The 26157-nt window shown below is 32.4% G+C and overlaps 1 long non-coding RNA gene across 1 annotated transcript; it reads right to left on the reverse strand.

Annotated features, from left to right (window-relative positions):
- Positions 1–1820: 1820 nt before the first annotated feature.
- On the reverse strand, positions 1821–18766 carry LOC140440276 (uncharacterized). Its single transcript, XR_011950804.1, has 3 exons — positions 18597–18766; positions 11371–11484; positions 1821–2047 (listed from the first exon to the last, which is right to left on the reverse strand). It is a non-coding gene; the product is annotated as an uncharacterized lncRNA (long non-coding RNA).
- Positions 18767–26157: the final 7391 nt, after the last annotated feature.

Raw genomic sequence — 26157 nt, forward strand, 5'->3', positions numbered from 1 at the left:
ATCTACCTACAGTGGCTCACAGGTTAAATGATGCAGTCGCTACTCATTAAAACTAGCTTCTGTCAGTGGGTTAATATTTATTAGAAAAAAATTACATACTGAAATTAAATTACTATAAGTCTTCTAAAATAGCATAAGCTATTTTTTGAGTTTCAAGTATAAAATACTTGAATAACAATAATATTTAAATATTTTATGTATCATTTTGATGTCACAGCTAAAATGATGCAAATTTTAAAACAAGAAAATGAATAAAGAAAACAAACTGAACGCATTTAAAATGATTGCTAATATTTTGTAGGTCCTCCTTCATTATTAACTACCGCCTGTAGTCGTCTGGCATTGATTCGACCAACTTTTTAGTGTACTTTGATGAAATTGTGTCCCAGGCTTCAGTAATTTATTTCTATTTGATATTGGAGGACTATTTACTTTATTTTTCAATGTCTACCAACATGTTCAATAACATTCAAATGTGGTGACAGGGCTGGTGTTTTAATGACATTTCGGCAACTATAAAGGAACCAAGTACGAACCCAATATGACGTGTGTTTTGGATCGTTGTCCTGATAAAACCGGTAATTGTTGCCTTTGGTAAACTGATACCTAATTTTTGAGCACTAGCGGCGAGATGCTGTCTTATTATATCCAAATTCATGTATTGGTTCATATTCCCTTCAATAAAATCCATGTTAGCTACTCCTCCAGATGACATATACCCCCACATCATCACTCCACCTCCACCGTGCTTTACCATAACTTTCATATCTTTTAATTTTAGTTCTTCATTCGGCTTTCTCCACACCGATATTTTTCATTTCATTAATTTGGTTTCATTAGCAAATATTACTGAATTCCAAAAGTTCAAATCCTTTTTAGTATGCTACCTGGCGAACAACAATCTTTGACTAATAAAAAAGGTTTATTTCTAACAGTTTGACCATGTAGATTATTCTTTCATACTATCCGTCTAATTATTGTTTCGGGTTTATATCCGTTTTTAAACTGTCTTTCCACCTCAAATCGCAAATTTTATGCAGTTTTTTTAGGATTACTTGCTATTTCCCTGACAATCCGTCATTCCTCTCGTTCGATAAAAATATTATTTACAGATAACCCTGTGCTAAACTATTGCTGCGGATTTATTTATCATTTTGGATGTGTCTCTTTGGCTATGTCCATTTCTATGGTAAGCAGCAATTAAATTTCTTTCACTAATCGTAGTTGGGCGACCCATTCTTAAATAATTTTAATATTTGCCGATTAAATACTTTAAAATGTCAAATCAAACATAAAAATAACTGCAATATAAATTTAATGCAACGCATACTTCGCAAATTTTAAATTGATAAGTTGTGTAATTCTTCATATTAACTGCATCATTTTAGCTGTGACATCAAAATCATACATAAAATAATTAAATATTTATTGTTATTTAACTATGGCATATTTTAAGACCAAAAAATAGCTTATGCTATTTTAGAAGACTTACAGTAATTTAATTTGAGTATGTAAATTTTTGCTATTAAATATTGAGTCACTGACACAAGCTAGTTTTATTGAGTAGCGACTACATCATTTAAGCTGTGAGCCACTGTATCTATCTATTTATCTATATATCTATCACTGACAGTCTAACAATCATATATTTTTCTTTACTTTTTTCTCAAAGTTATTTTTCCATTTCATCCTCCAAAATCATTTATTCTTAATTTTACTATAGCAAATAATAGATAATAATAGATTGCAACTTCTAAAAGTGAAGCCCTATTTGAATATAAATTATAATAGTGGAATATTGTTCATAAATTAAATGCCAATTATTTTATAAAACTTTTATTAGGTTTTATTTAAAGCAAATCGCCACACTATTAAAATATATTGGGACATTCATATTTCTTTAATTTTATATAAATATATATTGATCCGATTAGTTTAACTTAAGAACTAAATTCCTAATAAGTATCTTCTAGTATTTCCTCGTTATCTGTAAACTTAATAGGTATCTATAAATCCTCGTACGTTAATGGCGTGTAAAGCTTGTACGCTAAAACAAAATAAAGTATTACTTACATCATAATATTTAAAACATATCATTTAATAGTCGACAACAATTAATAATGCTAGTACAAAGCTAAATATAACAAAACTTTACTGAAAACATTCATAAAAGTGAGATTTCATAATAGAATAATTATATGAGAATGTGAATTGTGGCTAATAGACTATTGATAGATTTCTAAATACTAATAGTACTCTGATCAGAAGCTATCAAATTTTTACCGCCGGGTTGATACAAATTTTATTTAAAAAATTGATTTCGCACACGTATCACATTTAAAGCTACGGTTTGTTAGAACAGTGCGCAGCGCACGACATACACGTACAGCAGAATCTGTTGTACTCGACTCACGGCAGTTTTGGATGAGTCGGTTTGTTAGAGTAGTTCGTATTCATTTATTCTGTCGCGCTCAAAACAATTTTAAAAATTAGTTTTACTTTAACAATTAGTTCTCTTAAAGATGGTACGTTTAAAAAAATGAATTCTTCCAAATTTAACGCAATAATTTACTTACTTCACTAATTACTCGAAGAAGGGCAGGACGAAGAAGAGTTGATAATGTCAAATTTAAATAAAAGAAATAAAAATGTAAACGAAATTTCTAACCTTTTAATACAGAAGGTGCTTTTAAATTAACAGTCGAAAAAGGATTGTTTCAAAACGAGGTAAAAATTTCGAGAATATTTTGGACTTTCCAGGGATTTATTTGGAACTGTCTTACAATTTGTAATACTACACTTCTTCTTCTTCTTAAAGTGCCTATCCGTTCCGGATGTTGGCGATCATCACGGCTATCTTTACTTTATTTATTGCAGCGCGGAACAGTTCAGTGGTAGTCGTGTTATACCACTTTCGTAAATTTTGAAGCCAGGAAATGCGTCTTCTTCCCGGTCCTCTCTTACCATTTACTTTCCCTTGGAGAATCAGCTGGAGAAGGCCGTTACGTTCTTGATTTCTCATTACATGTCCTAGATATTCCAACTTTTTAGTTTTGACGGTCATGAGAATTTCACATTCTTTCCCCATTCTATGCAGGACCTCCACATTAGTAACTCTGAGAACCCAGGATATACGTAAGATGCGCCTATAACACCACATTTCGAAAGCTTCGAGCCGATTCATAGATGCAACAGTCAGTGTCCATGCTTCCATTCCGTAGAGCAGAACTGTGAATATGTAGCAGTTCAATAGACGGCATTTTGTTTTTAATGATATGTCTCGACTGTTGAAAATCGTTCCCATTCTAACGAATGCTGCTGTTGCTTTTATTATTCGCTGTTTAATTTCTGTTGAGTGGTCCCATTGGCTATTTAAATTGGTGCCTAGATATGTATATTGCTCGACTCTTTCGATATTCTGTTGGTTGATTGTAAGTTAAGCGTTTAGTATTGGTTTTTTACTAATTGTCATAAATTTGGTTTTCTTTATGTTAAGAGCTAGTCCGTATCTGTTGCTGACTTCTGTTATGCGATTTGTTAATATCTGTAAGTCATTCAGATTATCGGCAAAAACTATAGTGTCATCTGCATATCTAATGTTATTCAACCATTCACCGTTTATTAGTATTCCTTTCGCACAACCGTCTAAAGCTTCCTTAAATACCCATTCAGAATAAATGTTGAACAACAATGGAGACAAAATACGGCCCTGTCGTACTCCACTTTCTATTACAATTTTATCAGTTAACTGGTCTTCTATTTTGATTTTGGCCGTTTGATTGTAGTAAATGTTTCTGATAATTCTAAGATTTTTGTTGTCAACTACAATACTACACTATACTACACTACACTAGTCTATATACTACACTAGTCTTTCATATTCCTCGGGAGAAAATTTATTAGACATGACTTAATTATTACAATAATAATAACTGTATAAAAATACAATTATAATTTCGGTATAGATGTGTACGCTGTGAGCTCAGCTGAACGTTTGCGTCCAAATCAAATCGCAATTGATTCCAGCGCACACCGTGAACGTACACGGCTATCGCTCTGCAGTGCGCGCAGCTCAGCAGAACCTAACAAACCGTTATCATAGAGAACCATTTCCTTGATTTTGACGAACGTGCGCGGCGTTCGACTGACTGTGAGTTATGCGTCGCTCACTGTTCTAACAAACCATAGCTTTAGCCGATCGCTGCAAGCATTGTTTCTCAGAGTGGTTCATTTTAAAGAAAAAGTGCTAATACACATTTTTGTTCAATGTTATCTTAGCTACACTTCTTGTTTGAAACATGTTTTCGTACATCATACAGATTATTGGTAAGTAAATCGATGAACGTCCCCCCCCCCCCTCTTAGTGGGAAGCTTGGGGTAGGAGTAGCAAACATTTTTTCTCAGCAAAACATTCTCAGCAAAATTCAGCTTGCTCGTGTAATGTTTATACGTTTAGTGGCATTTTCGTCTCTGACAACTAAGACTGGGGTATTCTTTTCTTGTACATTTAGATACACAGGGTGTCCAGAAACTCTCCTGACAAACAAAAACCGGAGATTCCTTAATGCTTCCTAAGGGAGCTACAGCTTTTTAAAGATGACGCCTTGTAAGTAGTTTTTTGATTAACTTTAAAACGTTTTTAATTTGGAAAAAAAAATTGGTATGAGTATTTACTCTCCGGAGTTAAATCGATTCCATTAATTGCAAATTTTTAGTATCGTTGATAGGCGTCCGTTTTCAGTAGGTCAACGGGTATTTTACCGCATTACTTTTTTGTCTGTAACTTTTAAGCATTTGTGATACTAGATTATTAAATTTTCAGATATTCTAGTATTAAAAGGTACTCTTACTCCAAGTCGATAGGATACACCGTTGTCCAGAAAAATCGATTTGAAAATTTTTATTTTCTTAGTCATGAAAGTTTGGACTTTAAGTCTGTAGGATACACCGTTTTCTATAAAAATCTATTTGAAAATTTTTTAAGCAGAAAAATGTCCTTGTAGCAATGCTTGTACCTTAGTAAAATAAAAGGATATAAATAGTAAAATAAAAGGATATAAATTTTCATTGTGCAAGATATTTCTTGCGGAAGATTTTGAAACTGTGGGATACATGACAGATAGTCTTCGAACGCATATTTCTAAATTTTCCTCAACTTCCATTAAAGTAACATTTTGATGAGCTGTTACATCATTATGTCGCTCTATTCTTTCACAATAAAATAAATGTATATCAGCGTATTCCTTATTAGTAAAAACCTTTTTTGTTGAATTGAAATTATTGTGTTTTAATGCCACAAATTAAAAACTTAAAGAGAAACTTCAAGAACTGACAGGAATTTTTGACAACGAAAAACGTATTTTATATTTCTGTTGACAGTTTCATTGATTATAAACCACCCATGATTTATAATCAATGACAGTTCAAAGCTTACAATCGCAAAAAATATTAATTTAACTTTCATGACGAAAAAACGAAAAATTTTCAAATCAATTTTTCCCGAAAACGGTATATCTTACCGACTTAAAATAAGAGTACCTTTTAGTAATAGACTACCTAAAAATCTAATAATCTATTATTACTAATGCTTAAAAGTTACAGACAAAACAGTTATGCGTTAAAATATCCATTGACCTACCCAAAATGGACGCCTATGAACGGTACTAGAAATTCGTAAATAATGGAAGCGATTCAGCTCTGGAGGATAAATAATCGTACCAGTTTTTATTTTTCTAAATAGAAACATTCTGAAGTTATTAAAAAAAACTACTTACAAGGCGCTATCTTTAAAGAGCTCTAGCTCCCTTAGGAAGCATTTTCAGACTAGATGAATTGGGTAAAATCATCTTAAATTATCTGAGGAGTCTTCGGTTTTCGTTTGTCAGGAGAGTTTCTGGACACCCTGTGCACAAATCGTTGCAAGTATCACAATTTGACGAAACATATCTTGTTTACCGTTAGTTCTAGAATATATTTTACAATAGAATATTTTAAAATACAGAAAACTCTCTTTTTTATTTGGGAATGCATATGCCTAAATGTACAAGAAAAAAGTTATAATGAGAAATTTTAAAAAAGCAGTAAAACTTCATTAGCAAAAAATCGTTAAAAGTAAAAAACCTTGAAGAACCGAATCTATATAAAATTATAATATATTAAATAGTAAGATATAGAACAAAAAGCATAATAACACAGTAAGAATTTATAAATAATTAATGATAATACAAAGAAGTAAATAGACTAATGACAAATAAAATTTAAAAGATAGATCCAAATTTAAAAATTGCGGCCAAGCAGAACTGTTAAGGCCGGTTTTCACGCTACGTCTTATTGTACGTTTTGTTGGATAGGACAAATCCTATACAATAAAACGTGGCATGTAAACAGCAAAACGTACGTCTTGTCGAATCGAAATGAAATCCTAGGTCAGATCGTAGAAATGATGGGAGAAGCATAGTTTTGCGAGAACTGATAGGATAAAACGTTACGTGAAAATACATGTTGAGACAAGTCGTCCGATCTTGACTTATTTGACGACTAGTTCCACTGCAGTTCGCTTCATTTTTCTTAAAAAAACCTAATAATGTCAGATTTGCGGCAATGCATCCACGATTTTCTCGGGGAATTTATTGAATTGTATAAAAGTTTTTAAGTAGTTCTGTTTTAAAACCAAGTAGATTGCATTACAGGTTTCAGGAATTATTTGGCTTAACGCGTGTTTGGATATTATGGTTGTGAACTCTAAGTCCTTGACGCTGCGTCCTGTTGTAAGATATCTGAGAGTTGCTGTGAGTCTTTCATGGGGTGTAATGGCTTTTCTTATGAGGTGTCTTATTTCAATATGTATGGTGTTACCAACTCTAGCAATTGACAATAGGCTGAGGTGTCCATTCGCAAATAATTGCGCCAGTCATCTGGTTCGCCTCTCAGTTCTTTTAGTAACGAGACGTGGGAATACTGGCTTCTTTTTAGAAGCCCACTCTCCTGACCATCTTGTCTTTTCCCTCCCCATCCCCTTTTTCCTCAGTCATAGTATCGTTATGGTTGAAAAAATAAAAGAAAGCAGCCTTGTTTCATCCATAATAAAAAAATCACTAAACAAACTTCATACAACTCAAGACTCTGAATTAGAAATGAGGTAGAAAACGGAAGGAAAAACGTAGTGTGTATACAGTGGACACAACGTACATTTTGTCGTACGTTTTATATGACCTACAAAACGTACAAAAAGACGTAGTGTGAAAACGGGCCTTTACGTTCAAGACAGTTTTTATCTTTCATAAAAAACTTATAAATAACAAGCAACTTCAGGAAAACAAACTTTCTAAAAATCACACAACAAATAGCAAAGAATTATGCAAACTCTAAGAAATATATATACTAGATCATTTTTATGGCGATCTAATTTATACAGGGTATTAATAAATAAGTGGAACAAACTTCAGATGATAATTTGTTATATAAACATATACACACAACCAAACTTATATGGAATCACCCAGTATTTCTTACTAATAATAAGAAATGTATGACAACTTTTTTTGCAGATAAGAGATAAAGGTTTTTGTTGGACATACGATTCATAATTCATAAAATTTGATCAAGTACACATTGAAAAATTTTATTATTTGTGTCAAGTTGTAAAACCGAGACGTCAGAGTAAAGTTAAGTTTGTGTTCAAAAAAGGTAATATGCCCTACGTAGGTTTGTCAGATGTTCAGAGGGGAAGAATTGTTGTTCTTGTTGAGTAGGGAGTGTCACGAAGGCAAATTTCAGCTACACTACACGTCTCGCAGAGCGTTGTTTCAAAAACATATGCAATATTTTTAGAATTGGGTACACTCAAGAACAGACCTAGAGAAAGTCGTCGTAGAGTAACTAGTGATCGACAAGACCTCTTCTCATCCGGAGCTCCAAAGGCAACTTTTGCAGACTGCAGGTATTGACATTTCAGTTGAAACAGTAAAAAGAGACTTCGTTAAAATATTCGAAATGTTTTTATTTTTATGCACGATAATGCCCCTCCACATACCAGCCGAGTTGCCACAGACTTTCTGGGAACAGAAGATGTCACTGTTCTGAGCTGGTCTGCCTGTTCACCTAATATTAATCCCGTTGAGGATGTGTGGAACCTCATTAAAAGAAGGATTAGAGCTCGAATCGAAGGGATAATCCAGGTAATGCTGATCAGCTCATTCAAGCCGCTCTAGAAGAATAGGCAAACTTACCTCAAGAACAAGTTAACGATTTGATACGAAGCATTACCTGTCAGATAAAAGCTTGTATTAGAGCTAGAGGTGGCAACACTGACTATTAAAATGAACAACAAGACTGTATCTTTCTTTAGTCAACCATTACAATGTTTTCATTTGTTCGTTTCTTTTTGCGTTTTTGTTAATTTGATGCATTTTTAACATTTTCTGATTGTTTTTTTTTTGATAGTAATTAAACTGGTTCAGTATAAAATGTCGTTTATTTTCCATTAAAAAAGATTTAGTAATACTTTACCAAATCGGAAATACTGGGTGCTTCCATATAAGTTTAGTTGTGTGTATGTCTGAAAATTAGGTAAAGATATTTTTCTTACTTACAAACATACTTTTCTTATTTGCAAACATACGCAAATATATGCTCTAGAAAGCTTTAGAGCATCTGTAAAAGTAGCTCTGATGAGTCCTGTTAAGACGAAATACGTATAAGCGTATACAGGGATGAGTGCTTTAAGAACTGGCAAAATAACGCAAAAGATAGAAAACATAATACGTTGTAAAATAAAAGGAGATGAAAGTAGTAGAGGTGAGAAATTATCGATATTAACCTATAATTTACTTTACATTACATTAGAATTATCGAAAATTTCCCACCTTTAGACGTTAGCTTATGAGCTGGTTGACTTCAGTCATAGTAATACGTATTACGTAATGTAAGAAAAAAAAATTAAGGTAGGAGTATTTTTTTATCCAAAATTAAAGTACTGATCAATAATAAACTATGATTTGAGATGTCGCACACACTCTTCTCAATACAGAATTATCATAGCTTGTTATTCTGTATTCGTCAACAAAGAATTAATTATCAAATTACTAGTAATTAAACTGTTTACTTACATTTGCTTTATTGCCTTCAATCAGTTTTTACTTAATGCGAAATTTAAAAAATGTAAATATTCGACGTCATACTTGTAATATTATGACTGAAGTCAACTAGCTCATAAGCTAACGTCTAAAGGTGGGACAACTATCGATAGTCCTAATGTAATTTAATGTAAATTAGAGGTTTCTATCGATAATTTTCCACCTCTACTACTTTCATCTCTTTTTATTTCACAACTTGTTATGTGTTCTATCTTTTGCGTTATTTTGCCGGTTCTTAAGGCACTCATCACTGTATAGAGAGGCACTATACGTGAAATTTAATTTTAACTGTCTTTATTTTATTTCGATATACTCTTTATGAGTACCAGAAACCAATTCACCAAGAATTTTTGCTTAGATGAGAAAATAATATGTTGTGGAAAGTAATGTTTAGATTCCTCATTTTCTTTCTTTACATCTTTAGCATCGTCTCTATTGCCTTGCAATTCTTAGGAGGCACAGATAGAAATCTTCAGATTTCTACTTTCGTGATTTGTTGTAATTTTGTTTATGTACCTCTGAATACCTGAATTTATAATAATGATGACCGTAAATTTATCTATTCGCGACACTTTTCTCTGCTATCTGCTACCCCTCTGCTATCCTAAAAATTAGGCAAAGATATACAAATGCCAAATTTATATTACAAATTCTAATTAAGGAAATGACCTTTCGACAAACTAAAATAGTTGATGTATTCGACCGTTACTTGAGGAAAATTCATTTTATGTAACAATAAAACACCGAAAACTTTGTTTTCAAAACTTCCACAAAATTTATTTTAAACTTTTATCACTACAGCTGTTTCGGCTGATTGCCTATCTCAAGTGATCTATTTTTGGCATGTGTTTACACTTTATAGTCCTTAATGAAATAGGTTGAGGGTGGGAGAACTGTTTGTATCAAGTTAGTCTTTCAGAATTATATCTGTGTTTTTTAATTTGTTGATTTCCATAGATTCGAACAAAGATAGTCTAATGCCTTTATTTTGAACGTGAAGGATTTTAAATTCGTCATTAGAAGAATGATTATGATCTATAAGGTGAAGTGCGTATGTAGAATCTGTTTTTCTATTATTGAAAGCCCTTTTATGTTCTGTTATTCGTTTATTAAAATTTCTACCAGTTTGACCAATGTAAGTTTTTGGGCAGTCGCAACATTTAAGTTTGTACACACCACTGTGTAAGTGTTTTTTTTATTTTGGCTATTGTTGTTTTTAATATATTTGCCTAGGTTGTTATTTGTTCTGAAAGTTGGTGTTATTCCTTTCTTTTTTATGTGTTTGGCTATTTTTGTCGATATTTCGCCTGTATATGTAATCGAGTAGAAGGTACGGGGTTTTTTCTTTGGTGGTGTAAATAATAATTTCAGGGCTTTCTTATGTAGTTTTTGATTTAACATTTTATTAACAACAAACAGACAATTAATATTATAATTCTGAATGGCCAACTTGAGACAAACAGTTTTCCCCTCCTCAACCTATTTCATTAGGGACTATAAAGTGTAAACACATGCCAAAAATAGATCACTTAAGAAAGGCAATCAGCCGAAACAGCTGTAGTGATAAGAGTTTAAAAAAAATTTTGTAAAAGTTTTGAAAACAAAGTTTTCAGTGTTTTATTGTTACACAAACTAAAATAGAACTACACAAATAGCACACTACATACAATTCTCAAATATAAAGACGTATAGTGTTTTTCAGGGCTTTAAAAAAACGAAGAAGAGAATAAATTGTTCAAAGAATAAGTGCCACACTTAATATATCTTTGTGTAATGTAAGAAAAATCATTAAATACAAGAATACTTAAATATTGTGAGCATCAAGTACCTAAAGAATGGAAGGCACCAGTACGAGAAAACCAGTGAACGACAGATGGAAACTGGTTGTATTATCTTTTCTTGAAGATAAGGCCAAACAAATGATCAAAAGAAGTAAAGAAAACATAAGAGATGAAAACAGATCAATTTTATTACATAAACCCCATAGTTTATTCATAAATAATGATATACCTAATCATACTGTAAACTTGATATCTAGATTAATTTGTGGATTAATAAAATATTATAAATAATAGTCCGTTAAAAAATTATAACAAAATTAAACATGGATACTTATAATAAATATAATAAAACTAAAAAAACAATTTTATTTGCTAGCAATAATTTATATGTTATTGTAAAAACTGCGAGAAAATCTATTATAAATATCAAGCAAGCCCAAGCATAAAATACTTACAGGACACTCCTTGGAAAAAATTCTCATACATTTACCAAATGTTGACTTTTGACACTCTCCACAAGGCTGTTTGTGCGGTATGGTAAGGGTAATAGATCCTCTTTTTTTTGGTTGCTATAGTTGTAAAAAGAATGTGAGATATTTTTGACAGTGCAGGAGAAATATAATTTTATTAATTCCAAACTCATAAAAATCCTGTTTACCATAATACATAAAATCTATAGAATATCAAATATAATAATATAGAGATAAACTAAACTTCTAAAAGAAACTAAAAAATATTTCGCCGCGGTTTCCCTTGATATATCGCAGGTTGTTGATATAGTATATCATGGAAAATTTAGACCAAAATTAAACAAGAATATTTTAACCAGAAAGTATACAGCAATATTAAAAACGAATATTTTCAGATAAAGCTTATAGGATTAATCAGGTAAATCTAACTTACAACTAAATAAATGGTTTAAGTGGTACCACAACGTAGTGTATTAGGAGTAGTTAATTAAGTATATGAAAAGTTTACACATACAAATATCTGTAGTTGTTTTCTTTCGTTTTTTAGAGCACATTCTTCATTTAATAAAGGTTTCTAACAAAAATAATCTATATATAAAGTGATATAAAGTTGAATGCTCGAATAAATGAACTTTAATCAAATGAAGGCAGATATCGAGCACAGTTTATTGATTAAATCTTGCCCTAGAAGTACTTTCGCACCTAGAGCATCTTCAGGGGCATTTCTTAAAATTTGGCCTATCCAACAATATATTGAGAATGTCATAAAAAAAATTATAGATTATTACAACACGACACAAAGACAGTTTAACATTTTTAAAAAATGACGAATTAAAAAAAAATAAAAAAAAGTATTAAAAATAGTCAGTAGAAAACGGAGTATATGTCGTTAGGAAAAACAGAAATGGATGGGGACATCGAATTGCTTGAGGAAAAATTAGAACGAGTTGGAGAATTTATATACCTTGTCTTCTACATAACAAAAAGTGGGACTCTAGTTCTAGATATTGATGACGCGATATATTTCAACTGGCAGCAAATGAGCGGTGTACTCTAATTGAAACTCGAGAAAGTACTGAAAGGAAAGATATACAAGAGTGTAGTGAAGCCGACGTTGATATATGGCGATGAAGTGTGCCCTGTAAAGAAGGTTCAGAAAAATAAGATGGGGATAGCTAATTTGAAAATATTACGGTGGATGTTTGGTAGAACTAGAAGGTACAAGATCAGGAACGACGTAATTATATAAAGAGTTGGGGTAATCACAGTCTCAAAAAAGATCAGAAACAAAGACTGCAATGGTTTGGTTACGTCAGACATAAAAATGAGAACTATGTGGGAAACCTACTAGAAGTTGGGATCTTCCATTAACTGTTAAACAAGTTTTTGAGATTTCAGCAAATCTACTTTATGGAAGAAAGGGTCTTTTACGAAGACCCCCAAAAGACTAACTTTCTCATAGCAACAATAAGTTCTGCTAAAGCTGCTTTACTAATCTGAAGGGGTTGTCCATACGACCTGTAGGGGTTATTTAAAACTTTTTGAAAAAAAAAAGAGTGCACCTATCCGTCCTTTTTACTTGCCATTTCTTTTCCTTTTCGTATAATTTTATTCCCACAAGTTGGAATGAAATGCTGTTAGACACGGCGCAGCAGTGCGTACAGTCCCAACTATAGAATTTCACAGAGATCGCCAGTTCTCTGGTTCATTACTGTATGATAAGCTAGCTATGTAGGTGTACATGTGTATTTTGGGTATGTCCATGTGAGTGTGTTTGTGTCATGTTTAGTTAACAAATAAAAAGTAATAACATAACTACTTCTACGTCAGATTCTCAGTTTATCTGTAAAGTTGCTCTTTATTAACCATTTTTATTTTGGAAGTTATTTGTTATAAACTGTCGCATGGCAGTTAGTTAACTTATTGTAGATCTTTTATTTGAATACGTAAACAGATAATATTGTTATGCGACTCTAGCTACTGTCCTGTAATATCTCTAAAATTCTACCTGGCTTTTTATTACTGGTTTATTCGCTATATTTTCCTGAAATTTCGCGTTAGAAGTGCTGACTTGATGTTCAAGACTTTGCTGGTGATGTCTAGAAATTAGTTCGTGTATAAAAACAGCTGTGACGTCACTTTGAGGAGACGTTGTCTCCTAGTGTTTATCTTGTAAAGTGATATACGAGACATTTGTTATTTATATAGCGAGTTAAATGTTTTGTATTTGAGTGTTTCAATAAAATTAGCTTAGCTACGTGTATCACTTAATTCTTGAACCCACACTAGAACGTAACAATTGGTGGCACAAAAAAGTGGGATTAAGTGAAAGAAGTTATTGTCAAGAATTTATATGGTAAAAACTGGAAACGAGACCAAGATAGAGGAAATTCGAAATATGCTTGCCGCAATGTAACAACGTATTTTAAAAGAAAAGAGGCTGATAAAAAACGTCGTCTGGATGAAAAAAAGGTAAAGAGAGACGTCGTCAGAAAGAAAAAGTAGCTAAAGAGAAACGTTGTCAGGAAGAAAAAGAGACTGAAGATAAACATCGTCAGTAAGAAAGAGAGGTTGAAGAGAAACGTCGTCAGAAAGAAAAGGAAGCTGAAGAGAAACATCGTCAGAAAGACAAAGAGTTGCTCGTTGGTCTTTTATCAAAAATAGAGGCCTCAAAAGTGAATAAAGAAGATATGAAAAGAGAAGTCTAAGATACAAAAGAAGATATGAAAAGAGAAATCGTGGAAACAAAGATTAGAGAAGTTTAAATATCATGAGATCTAGTAGAGAAAAGACATGATAAGATAACGAGAACCTTTAAACATTTTTGCATGGAGATTAAAAAGACCAAGCACCTAAGAGTTGAAGGTAAAGCGGAAGTGATTTGTTTCCTTCTTAAAGGAATAATTAAGCCTCTTACATTTAACGGCAAGATCTTCTGCCAGTATATTAAAGACAATTCAAGGCCGCTGCACAAAATAGTAGATGCACATATGAACAAAAGGCAATAACAGCACTTTCATATTAGTACTTCAAGGTAAGACTGTCAAAGTCCTTCAAAAGTATCAAAGGCTCCAACGAAGCTGTGCAAGAATAGGGAGCGAAAGTAGAAAAGATGGCACGACCCGCTTGTCCCAAAGTTTCGGAAGAGTTCCTACATCAATTAACTATTAAATGGTATTACTACTTTACAGATATTACTACTAGATGGAGGACGCTACCAAAAATTTAAGGACGTTATTTTCGCAGCATTGAAGTAGAAATCCGTGAAGAATTTGTCTCGTGATCAACACAAAGTCTAAAGTAGGAGGTGTTGCCAAAAAGAAAGAAGACGATCTAAATACGCTAAACCAGGTGTTTGCCACCTAATTCAAGAAATATCTCGACCAAATAGCTAATTCTAAAAAAAAAACACCAAGGGCGAACAAACTGTTACATTTTTGTACTAATAGATCACCTTCAACGTGATTGTAAACTATTTATAAGAGCAGAGAACAAAGAATTCGACCGACGCGCGACGGGCCATTTCCAACACAGCAACGCATTAATATCCATAATACCCATGATGGACTTCTCAATAGTCACCGAGAAAAAAAAGTCGTGCGAATGCCTATGGCGTCTCGATAAGACTATGCGAGGAGTACAACTGCCGATTTTGCATGCACCAAGAAGAACAAGGGAGCCAGATTCATATTTTACATGAAAACCATATTGAGCGGAAGTAAAGAAGAAGCTCTAATCAAAGAAAACCTGCAGGCTGAATCGAAGAAAGATCCAGATCCAAGTCTAATCCATGAGCAGAAAATGGATCTAGCTCTAAATCTCCTCTAAACCTCTAAGCCACAGTGGTAGGAAATTGCCAAATATGGGCAAGCAGTGAAGACTATTGGCTTCAGTGAGACTCATTGTGTCCGTGAGATGACGTCATCATTTGTAAATAGGAGAGGTATTATTAAGTAAATTCTAGGCAATATGTTGCAAGAAGGGACCCAAAACGAAACGTTTGGGAAAACTCCAACAAAACAGCACCGGAACTCCATGGGAACGAGATGCTATTGACATTCTGGGACGATTACCATAATATTAGGATACAAGTATTTGATGATTGCTAGGAAATATTTTTTCAAATGGCCAGAAGTAGTTGCACTGCCCAACCAAAAAGCAATTACAGTTAATAAGGCCCTTCATAAAAATGTCTTTTCTCGACATAAGGTTTCAATTCTGCTTCATTCTGATTAAGGGCGCAACTTCAAATCGGAAGTTTGTAAGACCATGATGGATTTGCTGAGAATTAAGAAGACCAGAACGACACCGCTTTATCCTCAGTTCGACCGCATGGTAGAAAAACATAACCGAACCATTAACACCTATCTGTCTATGTTTGTACATAAAAATCAAAGAGACTGGGACAAACTGGTGCCTCTGTTTCTGCTAGCCTACCGAAGTTCCCACTATGAAGCAACGCAACTGGTTACACTCCAGCAATGTTATTGACTGGTCCAAAGATGAAGCTTCCCATCGATGTCCTACATAGCAATCTATGATGCTATAGCGGTATAAAAGATCGACCGGTAAAGGTTCACGATTTTGCCAGAAATAAGCTACAACTTACCAGTGGCCGGATAAAGGATAGGTTAGATTAGAAATCCACTCCCGTTAGCTTAAGGAAAGTGATGCAGTTTCGCTTTATGAACCAACCAAAAGGAACGTTGCAGCGGCCCTGGGAAGGACCGTACCTGGTTACTAAGAAGATAAATGACCTTGTATATAGGGTAGAATTAACGCCACGAGGTAAGACGAAGGTCGTTCACCTAGAGATTCTATCCTTATGAAGGTTAGAATTCACCGATCTGGGCCATTCAGTTAGTGTTCGGGGCAAACAGCCTGCAGGAAGAGACCGATATTATGTGACTGTAATAACGGTCCTGCAATATTTTGAAAATTCTACCTGGCGTTGTATTAATGGTTTATTTGTGATATTGTCCTGGAATTTCGAGTTAACAGTAAGATCGTTCACCTAGAGAGACTGTCTTTAAGAAGGGCAGTCACAATTATAGGATTTTGTCAACAAGAAAACCTAAGGGCCGATTGTTCGAATGCTAATCAAAACTTGATTGTAATCAAATATTTAATTAAAATCAAATATGTCACATTTTGCGGTTATGTTGACTGATTTATTTTATTCAATTTTATTTTGTGTTTTAATTTAAAATAAACCATAATTAAACTCTTTCTGATGTTAATTTCATGTTTTTATTTACAAATAAATAATAATATTAAGCAATCTTTAATAATTTTGACAACTGCTGTGACGTATTTGATTGTAATTAAATATTTGATTACATTCCAGTTTTGATTAGCATTCGAACAATCGGCCTTAAGAGTATTACTGAAAATAATACCCAATATCGTGTAACAATAAATATCTGGTTATTATTATTTAGACACAATATTATTGGACCATTATTCTCTGATGAATTAAGACATTTGGACAGGCTACAGGAAGAGATTTTACCGAGACTTACTCCAGCAAAGTTACTCCAGCTGAAGAAGAAATTTGGTTTGAAATAGATGGGTGCTCTGCACACTATAACCGAAAGGTTAAGTAATTCCTTAAAAATAGTTTTAATAATTGTTTGGTTGGACCCAACTGTAACATTAAGTGGCCTCTAAAATCCGGAGATCTAGCTCCAAGCGATTATTTTTAAGTGGAATTATTTACAAAAAAAATTTAAAATCATTTAAATTGTTATATAAGCTACAATTGGGTTATGCGGGTATCTTATGCTAAATAAAGATATGGCATTGCTCGCACTATTGCCTAAATAAAAACATTATTGTTGATTTTTCCCCAACCGGAAAAATTTTTATTAACTTTATTGCTTTTTAAATATTAAATTATAAAATAAAAATAATAACAGTTCAAATTGAGACCAAACGCAAACCAATACACATTCTGCATTATGTGTGTCCTAACTTTTAAAACAATACTCTGGTAAATATATACTTTTTCGCAAAATTTTTAAATGTCTTTAACATTTAGATCAATTTTCCTTTTAATACAGATTTCAGTACTCTACTAATAGTTTCTCATGATTTTTGATATAAAATACTTCCTAGGAACGCAGGGAAGCAGTTTAGAATATCCTATTAAGTTTGTTATTTCCTGGCCGTGAATATTATATTATAAAAATATATAGAAACTTTTTTTTTCTGGGATTTTCGGTCTGATGTAAATAAAACTAACTTTTGCTTAAACGTTTTCGCAAATTTGCCATTTTCAATATTCACTTTATTTTATTTTATAAACATTACATTTTACAATTAAATTTCATGTTTAGACTTTTTTAAAAATCCATGTTAATCCATGTTTATTCCATGTTAAACTTTTTAAAAAAGTGTAAACATGAAATTTAATTGTAAAATGTAATCTTTATAAAATAAAAAAAGCTTGTTGCTTATTGAAAATGGCTAATTTGCCGAAACGTTTAAGCAATATATATATATATATATATATATATATATATATATATATACATACATATCTGTGGTTTGGTTTGGTTATTATACGACTAATAGGTATAATGTTCAAGTTATTTTTAAATTCTCAGGATATACCAGGAGTGCTACAACACAATGTTCACCAATTATTCTGCTACGTAATTTAAAACCACCCAGAATATGCAATGGGTTACGTTTTGTCATTAAAAGTATCACCGGAAATATTATTAAAGCAACTATTTTGACTGGACGATTTGAAGTAGAAATCATCCTGGTGCCACGTATCCCAATGATACCCTCGTATACCATAATATCATCAAAAAGGCTTCAATTCCCTGTTTGATTAGCATTCGAGATGACCATTAACAAATCTTAAGGCCAGACAATGGTCGTTTGCAGCTTGGATTTAGAGAATCCATGTTTCACATGGTCAATTATATGTTGCATGCTTAAGTGTTGGTAAACCATCAAATTTATTAATATTTGCAAAAAACAAATTAACGAAAAATATTGCGTACTATTTAGCGGTTAATAACAGGTATAATTTAGAATAATATAAGTATTTGGAACATAACAAATTTGATATATATACTTTTATATATATATATATATATATATACATATATATATATATACATATATATATATATATATATATATATATATATATATATATATATATATTTACAAGAGTATACAGAAAAAATATTTACCTGATATAAATTTTGCCTACGCCATGCCTCTACATAGACACCAAATATACATACAAATAATAATAATAATATCGGAATCTTCATGTTGTTTAAATGCTTACTGGTTTGTTAATTTCAAAGATACTGTTAGGTCAACTCAAACTATTTGTATGAATTGGCGTTTAGTTAAATTATTCTTTTTGTAAAGTAATCTTTGGGGAAAATCCCATAAAATAATTTTACCTTTATCGTTACACATCCGTTAAAAGTTGATATTACCTGAACTATCATAATTTGTATTTCTTAAAATAATTTTTATCTAAGTGTGGTTAGCTTAGTATTAGATTAGTAAAAGTTATAATTGAGGTTAAAAATAATTTATTAAAATTTATGTTCTTAGAAATCGAGTTGTATCAGTCAGAAAAACAAGTAGGGTTTCGATCAAGCCACGAAAAATATTCCATCTGCAGTACTATAAAACTAGTTGAAACAGTCGAAAACTCTATTAAATATAATAATCCATGCAGTCCATATGTATGAAATAAATTGATTTTTAGTGTTATTATGTATTATGTGAAAAAAACCTAAAACAGGTCGATTTTTATTCTTAAATTGACAATTTACAGTATCAAAATATGATACCCCTCCAGCACCGCCTTTGAATTTTAAACACTCCCTCGAAAATTTTAAATAACAAAGGGGTCGTATGGTACCGTGTTAGAAATGGATTTTATTCCTCTGTTCAGCAATATAAAGCTTTTTAAGTTTGGTGTAATCTTAACTGAGAAAATTGACTTTTAAGATGTAAAATTTTGATAATGTACCTCTCACAAAACTTTAGGCTGAATGAAGATAATATCAAATATTATTTAGACTGTATTTTTTAATGTACTTTACAATTAAGTTAAATGTTCAAAATCACCACCCTTCACTTCTTGACAATAACCGAGGCGATTTTGGAATTCTCTTACATTATTTTGTACGACCTCGGGGGTTATGTTGTTAATTTTTTCTGTTATTGCAACTTTTAAATCAGCAATACTGTTTGGTCTATTAAAATATACTTTAGATTTTAAACAACTCCTTAAGAAGTAATCGAGAGGAGTCACATCGGGCGATCTAGCCGGCCATTCGAACGTTACACGTCTTCCAATCTACCTATTGGGAAAAACCTCGTATAAATAATATCTAAATATACGTGCAAAATGTGGTGAAGCTCCGTCTTGTTGGTAGTAAATAGATCGATCTGTAGCATTTGGCTGATTAACCTCAGGAAAAAATCTTCGTAATGTAGGCATTAAAATGTTAATCAAAAATTCTAGATATACCTCTCCATCAACTGTGCCCTCAAAAAAATAAGGAACAATAATTTTATTGTTAATGATACCACCCAAACGTTAAATTTTTTAGGATATTGCGTATGAGTCTCACACACCCAGTGAGGATTTTCTCTGCTCCAATATCTACAGTTCTGTTTGTTAACCGTTCCGTTTAAATGAAACGTTGCTTTCACAAAAAACTATTTTGTTGATAAACTGCAAATCTGCGTTCATTCTGTCCATTATCATTTCACATAATTCTTGCCTTCTATAGGATCATCTTCATTTAACTCCTGAATCAACTGAACTTTATAAGGGTGGTATTTTTCTTTATGCAAAACTATCAAAATAAATTATTTATTTACGTCATTGATGGCGGCAAGTTCTCGAGTTGTCTTATGCGAATTTTCCTCAATCTCTGGAAGTACATATCTTTTTATCATTAGTAAATCAAATATTTCTACGTAGTTTTTCAATATTTTTTACATGTCCTGCATAACGAAATTTCTTTTCAATTTTGCTAACTGTAGACTGCGAAACTATTCATATTAATTGTTTATTCGCCTTTTTGACTAATATTTTACTATCTTCAAAGTTTTTTCCGTAATGTTTAATAGAACAGATACAGAAATACCTGATTATTTCTAAAGTATATTTTAATAGACCACCAGGCAATAAGGTAAAATACAAAACACGTCATACAGCACCATTCCAAGAATTACCCCAAAGGAGACCCAAAGGCAAAGCGAAGATAAACCCTTTGTATGGATCGCAAAGAAAAATTAAACGAGACAAATTTGAGCATCTTTAGAACTTAAAATCAGCCTTACCAACAGAGTATCATCCATTTTATGATTCTCTCGTGTACGAGTAGTTGAATTAAATTTTGTAATTACACATTTTGTAATTTAATTATTTAATTAAACAAGCTTAAATATCCTTGTTATAAATGTATTTCAAATTTCAATTAAAATGTTTCTTAACTGCTATGTGTCATTTTTAACAAACAAAACATGCTATGTTGATTCAAAATAGTAGTTTTTAGTTTGAATTGCATTACATTAATTTCACTTTCTCACAAATGTTGTACGTTCTTATATAATCGCCTAATTAATAAATTTGTTATAAAAATAAGTAACAGTTTTTCAATTGGACCAAGTATTTAGGTTTTATCTGTCTCCTGTAAAATTCTATAAAACCCACATAGCAGTTTTTGACTTAGAACGACTATATGTATATTATATACGGGGTGGTAAATCATTAAACAAGACACAAGAAACTCAATTGGAAATTTTAAACTGTTGAATTCAAGCTTCTCTAATTATTTTACATTAAAAGTTATAAAAAACTATTTGCAGAAAAATGAAACCTGTATTAAAACGAAGTGTTAATATTATTCTACAAATTAAACACATTTTAAAATGTTGCAAATTTATAATACATTTGCCAGAGTGTGGTTGTAAGTTGGGCCACACTTAGTGCAGAACATTTATAATGGGTTACGTTTGGTCAAAATGAAGTAAGTTATTAAAAATATTTGAATTGTCGGTATTTTTATTTTATGATTTATTATATAAAAAACAATAAAGTTAATAAAATATACTCAGTTGAGAAGTAAGTAGCACTAATAAAGAGGTTTTATTTAGGCAATAGTCTGCGCACTGTCACTCTTTATTTAGCGTAAAATGTCACAATAAATCAATTCCAAGTAATGCAACAATTCAAAAGATTTTAAAAAAGTTTAAAAATACTGGGACTGTGATTTCTCATTGTACCTGTATAAACAATATTGCCGAGGAACCAAGAAATTTTAAAAATGATTGTGTTTATGAAATTTTAGAGAAGGCTAGCGCCGATAGACAATTTATAGGAAACATTTTTTTAGCAATGAATCTATATTTATATTAAATAAAGAACCAAATGTTTAAAATTTTAGGATTTTGTCAACAAGAAAGCCTGAGAGTATTATTGAAAATAATACCCAATATCGTGGGACAATCTGGTTATTAATATTTAGACACATTATTATTGGACTATTTATCTATGACAAATTCAGATGAAAATTTAAATTTAGAAAGATTTTTGGACTTGCTACAGTAAGAGATTTTACCGAGACTTGCGAAGTAACACCAGATGAAGAAGACCTTTGGTTTCAAATGGATGGGTGCTCGGCACACTATAATCGGAAGGTTAAGTAATTCCTTAAAAACAGTTTTAGTAATTTTTTGATTGGACCTCCCAAACAGATACGAAAAAGAAAAAGAGCACATCGAGTCAAATCAGTTAATAAAACAAGTACGGTACAACCGAGACAGTTTAAACCATGAGAGTGTAAAGCTACTGTATAAAAAACGATTAGACCAAAAATTAGAAATGGGTAGTTTTGCAAATACCGAAGAACACTACGAACACATCAAAAGGTCGATTTATTTAGCAGCAGAAGAAGCACTATGGAAATGTGACGAAAACCATAAAGGAATAAAACCGTACTGGTGGGATGAAGAAATAGAGAAGGAAATTAAAGATAAACGTCGGAAATACCAAACATTATTAACAACAAAAACAGAAAACGATAAAACAATTTACAAAGAAGCACAAGCCAAAGTAAGGAAAAAGATAACTCAAAAAAAGAACGAATCATCGGAATAGAACTGCCAAAAGATCAACACCTACGTAGGAGGTAGAAGAAGCACAGAGAGTTGGAGATTGATTAAAAGTATGAGAAATAATAAGAAAAAAGACGTTATATCACCAATAACAACAGAAAAATGGGAAGAATATTTCAAAAAATTACTAACAGAACAAAGACCAGAATATACTAACATGGAAGACAACACGATAGGTATACGTATAAATCCATCACCAATACAAATAAGTAAATCAGAGATGGAAGAAATAACCAAATCCCTGAAAAATGGAAAATCCCCTGGTCCTGGTGACGTCCCTGCAGAATTAGTGAAATCTGGCACAGACAAACTCCAGGAACAGTTAAGAAAACTCTTTCAAGACTGCTTGAATGGGACCGAATTACCAAAAGAATGGAAATTAACTATCATGTCAACTATCCAGAAAAAAGGCAGCAAGGATCAGTGTGAAAATTACAAAGGAATTGCGGTAAACAGCACAATAAGTAGGATGTATGGAAAACTTATTAAGAACAAAATAGAAAATTACTATAGAGATTACGAAGCAGAGGAGTAAGCTGGTTTTAGAGCTGGGCGATCCACAGTAGACCACTTGTACTCTCTTACGCAAGTTATTAAGAAAAAAACAGCCGTCAATAAAGAAGTTCACCTGGTGTACATAGACTTACAAAAAGCATATGACAGTGTACCCCTCAGTAAACTATGACAGCAAACCAACATTAAGCATGGTCTTATCAAAGTAGTCCAAAGTCTGTATAATGGAACGACTGCAAAAATTAAAACTGGATGAAGGATATCTAAGGGATTTAAGGTCACGCAAGGACTAAAGAAGGGTTGCTATATTTCGCCTACCCTTTTCAAAATTTTTCTGGAACAAGCACTTAAGCTGTGGAAAAGAAAATGTAATGGCATAGGAATCCCCCTCAACGACGAGACTACACTGTACACCTTATGTTTCGCTGATGACCAAATACTGATTGCTCAGGATCATGACGACTTGAGTTACATGACTCGGAAGCTAATAGAAGAATATAACAAATGGGGTCTCGAAGTCAATATTAAGAAAACTGAAACCATGTGTATTGGAGGGACAAAGCAGTCCATTATATTAGACGATAGGGTAGAAATTAGACACTGTGATGATTACAAGTACCTGGGTATAAAGATAACTTAAGATGGAACACTCGATGCTGCTATAAAAGACAGAAACATACAGGGTAAAAAAGCCATATCCGTGATGAACGGCATTCTCTGGAACCAAACAATATCTAGAGCGAACAAACAACTCATATACAACACCATACTTAAAAGTGTTATCACATATGGCAGTGAAGTTTAGCCAATGAAACAAAGAACAGAGAAACTGTTACTAGCAAGATGCTGTGATCAAGAGATCGGATACCAAATGAGAGAATACGAGAAATGATGAAAGTCAAGCATACAATAGTTGATGACATAAAAACAAAACAGTTAATATGGTACGGCCATGTACAGAGAATGCCAGATGACAGGATTCCGAAACAGATTTTGACGTGGACACCACAAGGAAGAAGAAAAAGAAGAAGGCCGAGAAGAAGCTGGAGAGAGGGAATTGAAAAAGAACTAGAGGAAAGAGAAATCCCTCCAGGCCTATGGTTAAATAGAGAAGAATGGCGGTTAGGAGTCGGAAGGCATCGGAAAACGCTGTAAACCGATAGTAGTAGTAGTTGATTGGACCTATCTGTAATATTGAGTGGACTGTGAGATCCGGAGATCTAGTTCCAAACGAGTATCCCTAAAGAAATTACCCCATACGTTCAGGCTAATGACGAGAATTTTACAATTGATTGTGATACTGCTTAAACATTTGTTATAGGTAGTTTTATATTTAGAAATTATCATGAATATTTTTTAATCGTTCTTTAAAACAATGCACAGTTACAATTAAAAATCATGGTCCCAGTGTTATAAAAAAATTTAAAATCAATTTAATTGTTGTATAATCTGGAATTGGGGTTTAAAGATATCATACGCTAAAGATATGGTATTGCTCGCACTAAATTTCGCCTAAAATTTTTTCCCTAAAAAAAATTGCATTTAAAAATACGGACAGTTCAAATATTAAAACATTTGTTTTCAACACAGATTTTCAGTTCTCTACAAATAGTTTCTCATGACTTTTTATGTTATATAATTATAAGGAAAGCAGGAATTCATTATATTCTATAATGAAAATAGTGCTAAAAAAATAGTTACCTGATATATTTTAAAATTTTGCCAACGCCCTGGCATTACAAATGCCTCTACATAGATACTAAACATACATACAAATAATAACAACAATGTAGTAATCTTCATGTTGGTTAATTTCTTGCTCGTTTCGTTATTTCAAAGGTACTGTTAGATCAACTTAAACTATTTGTATGAATTGGAGTTTAATTAATCTTTGTGAAAATTCAATATAAATGGAAAATCCCATAAAATCATTTTACCTTTATCTTGACACATCCGGTAAAAGTTGATATTACCTATACTATCACAATTTATATTTCTTAAAATAATTTTTATCTAAGTGTGGTCAGCTTAGTATTAGATTAGTAAAAGTTATACTTAAGGTAAAAAATAATTTATTAAACTTTATGCTCTTAGAAATCGAGTTCTATTACTCAGAAGAACAAATAGGGTTTCGATCAGGCCACGGAAGAAATTATCATCTGTAGTGGTATAAAACTAGTCGAAACAGTTGAAATATCGAATAATAACCAAACATTTGACATGGAGAAAACATCTGTCAGAAAACAGCTATTTTAAAAGTTCATAGACTGCAGTATACTAATAATATTCTGAATATATACGAAAAAGTGACAACTGTAATATATATTTAGGGATCCTACAGTATTCACTGCCTTCCCTCGCTCAACCGTTTCCATCTCTCTCTGTTGTTCCATTCTCCATCGTTTAGGCCTCTCTTACTCATGGCGTCGTCTACTTCGTTCCTCCAGGATTTTCGGGGTCGTCCTCTTTTCCTCCTTCCTATGGGGCTCCATTCGGTTATTCTCTTTATCCATCTGCTGTCGCTAGTTCTTCTTACATGTCCATACCACTTTACTCTTTTTTCTTCTATATATGTTAGTATGTCTGTTTCTATTGATGTTCTTTGCTTTATTTCGTCATTACTTCTCCTATCCATTCTTGTTACTCTGCAGCATCTTCGCAGGCATTCCATCTCTGTTGCTACTATCTTACTGCTAGTTTTCTTGTTTATGATCCAATTTTCAGCCCCATATGTCATAATATTTCGCACTAATGTTTTTTTCGTTTTCGTCTTCATATTTAGGTGTCTATCCCACCATACTAAGTTAAGTTGTCGGATTGCTGTTCTTGTTTGTCCTAATCTTTGTGTAATTTCTTCCTCTGTTGTTGCCTTTTTCGTGATTATAAACCCCAGGTATTTGAATTTATCCTTTCCTTTGATTGTTACGTTGTCATCAATCTGTAGATCTTCTATGTCTTCTTCACTTGTAGATAGGTACTCTGTTTTCGCGAGGTTAATATCTAGGCCAGCCTTGATATATTCTTCTTGTAGTTTCTTCATCATGTAGCTGAGGTCGTCTTGGTCTTGTGCAATCACTACCTGAT

Source organism: Diabrotica undecimpunctata, chromosome 1 (assembly GCF_040954645.1).
Source record: "Diabrotica undecimpunctata isolate CICGRU chromosome 1, icDiaUnde3, whole genome shotgun sequence".
In the NCBI taxonomy this organism is placed as follows: domain Eukaryota; kingdom Metazoa; phylum Arthropoda; class Insecta; order Coleoptera; family Chrysomelidae; genus Diabrotica; species Diabrotica undecimpunctata.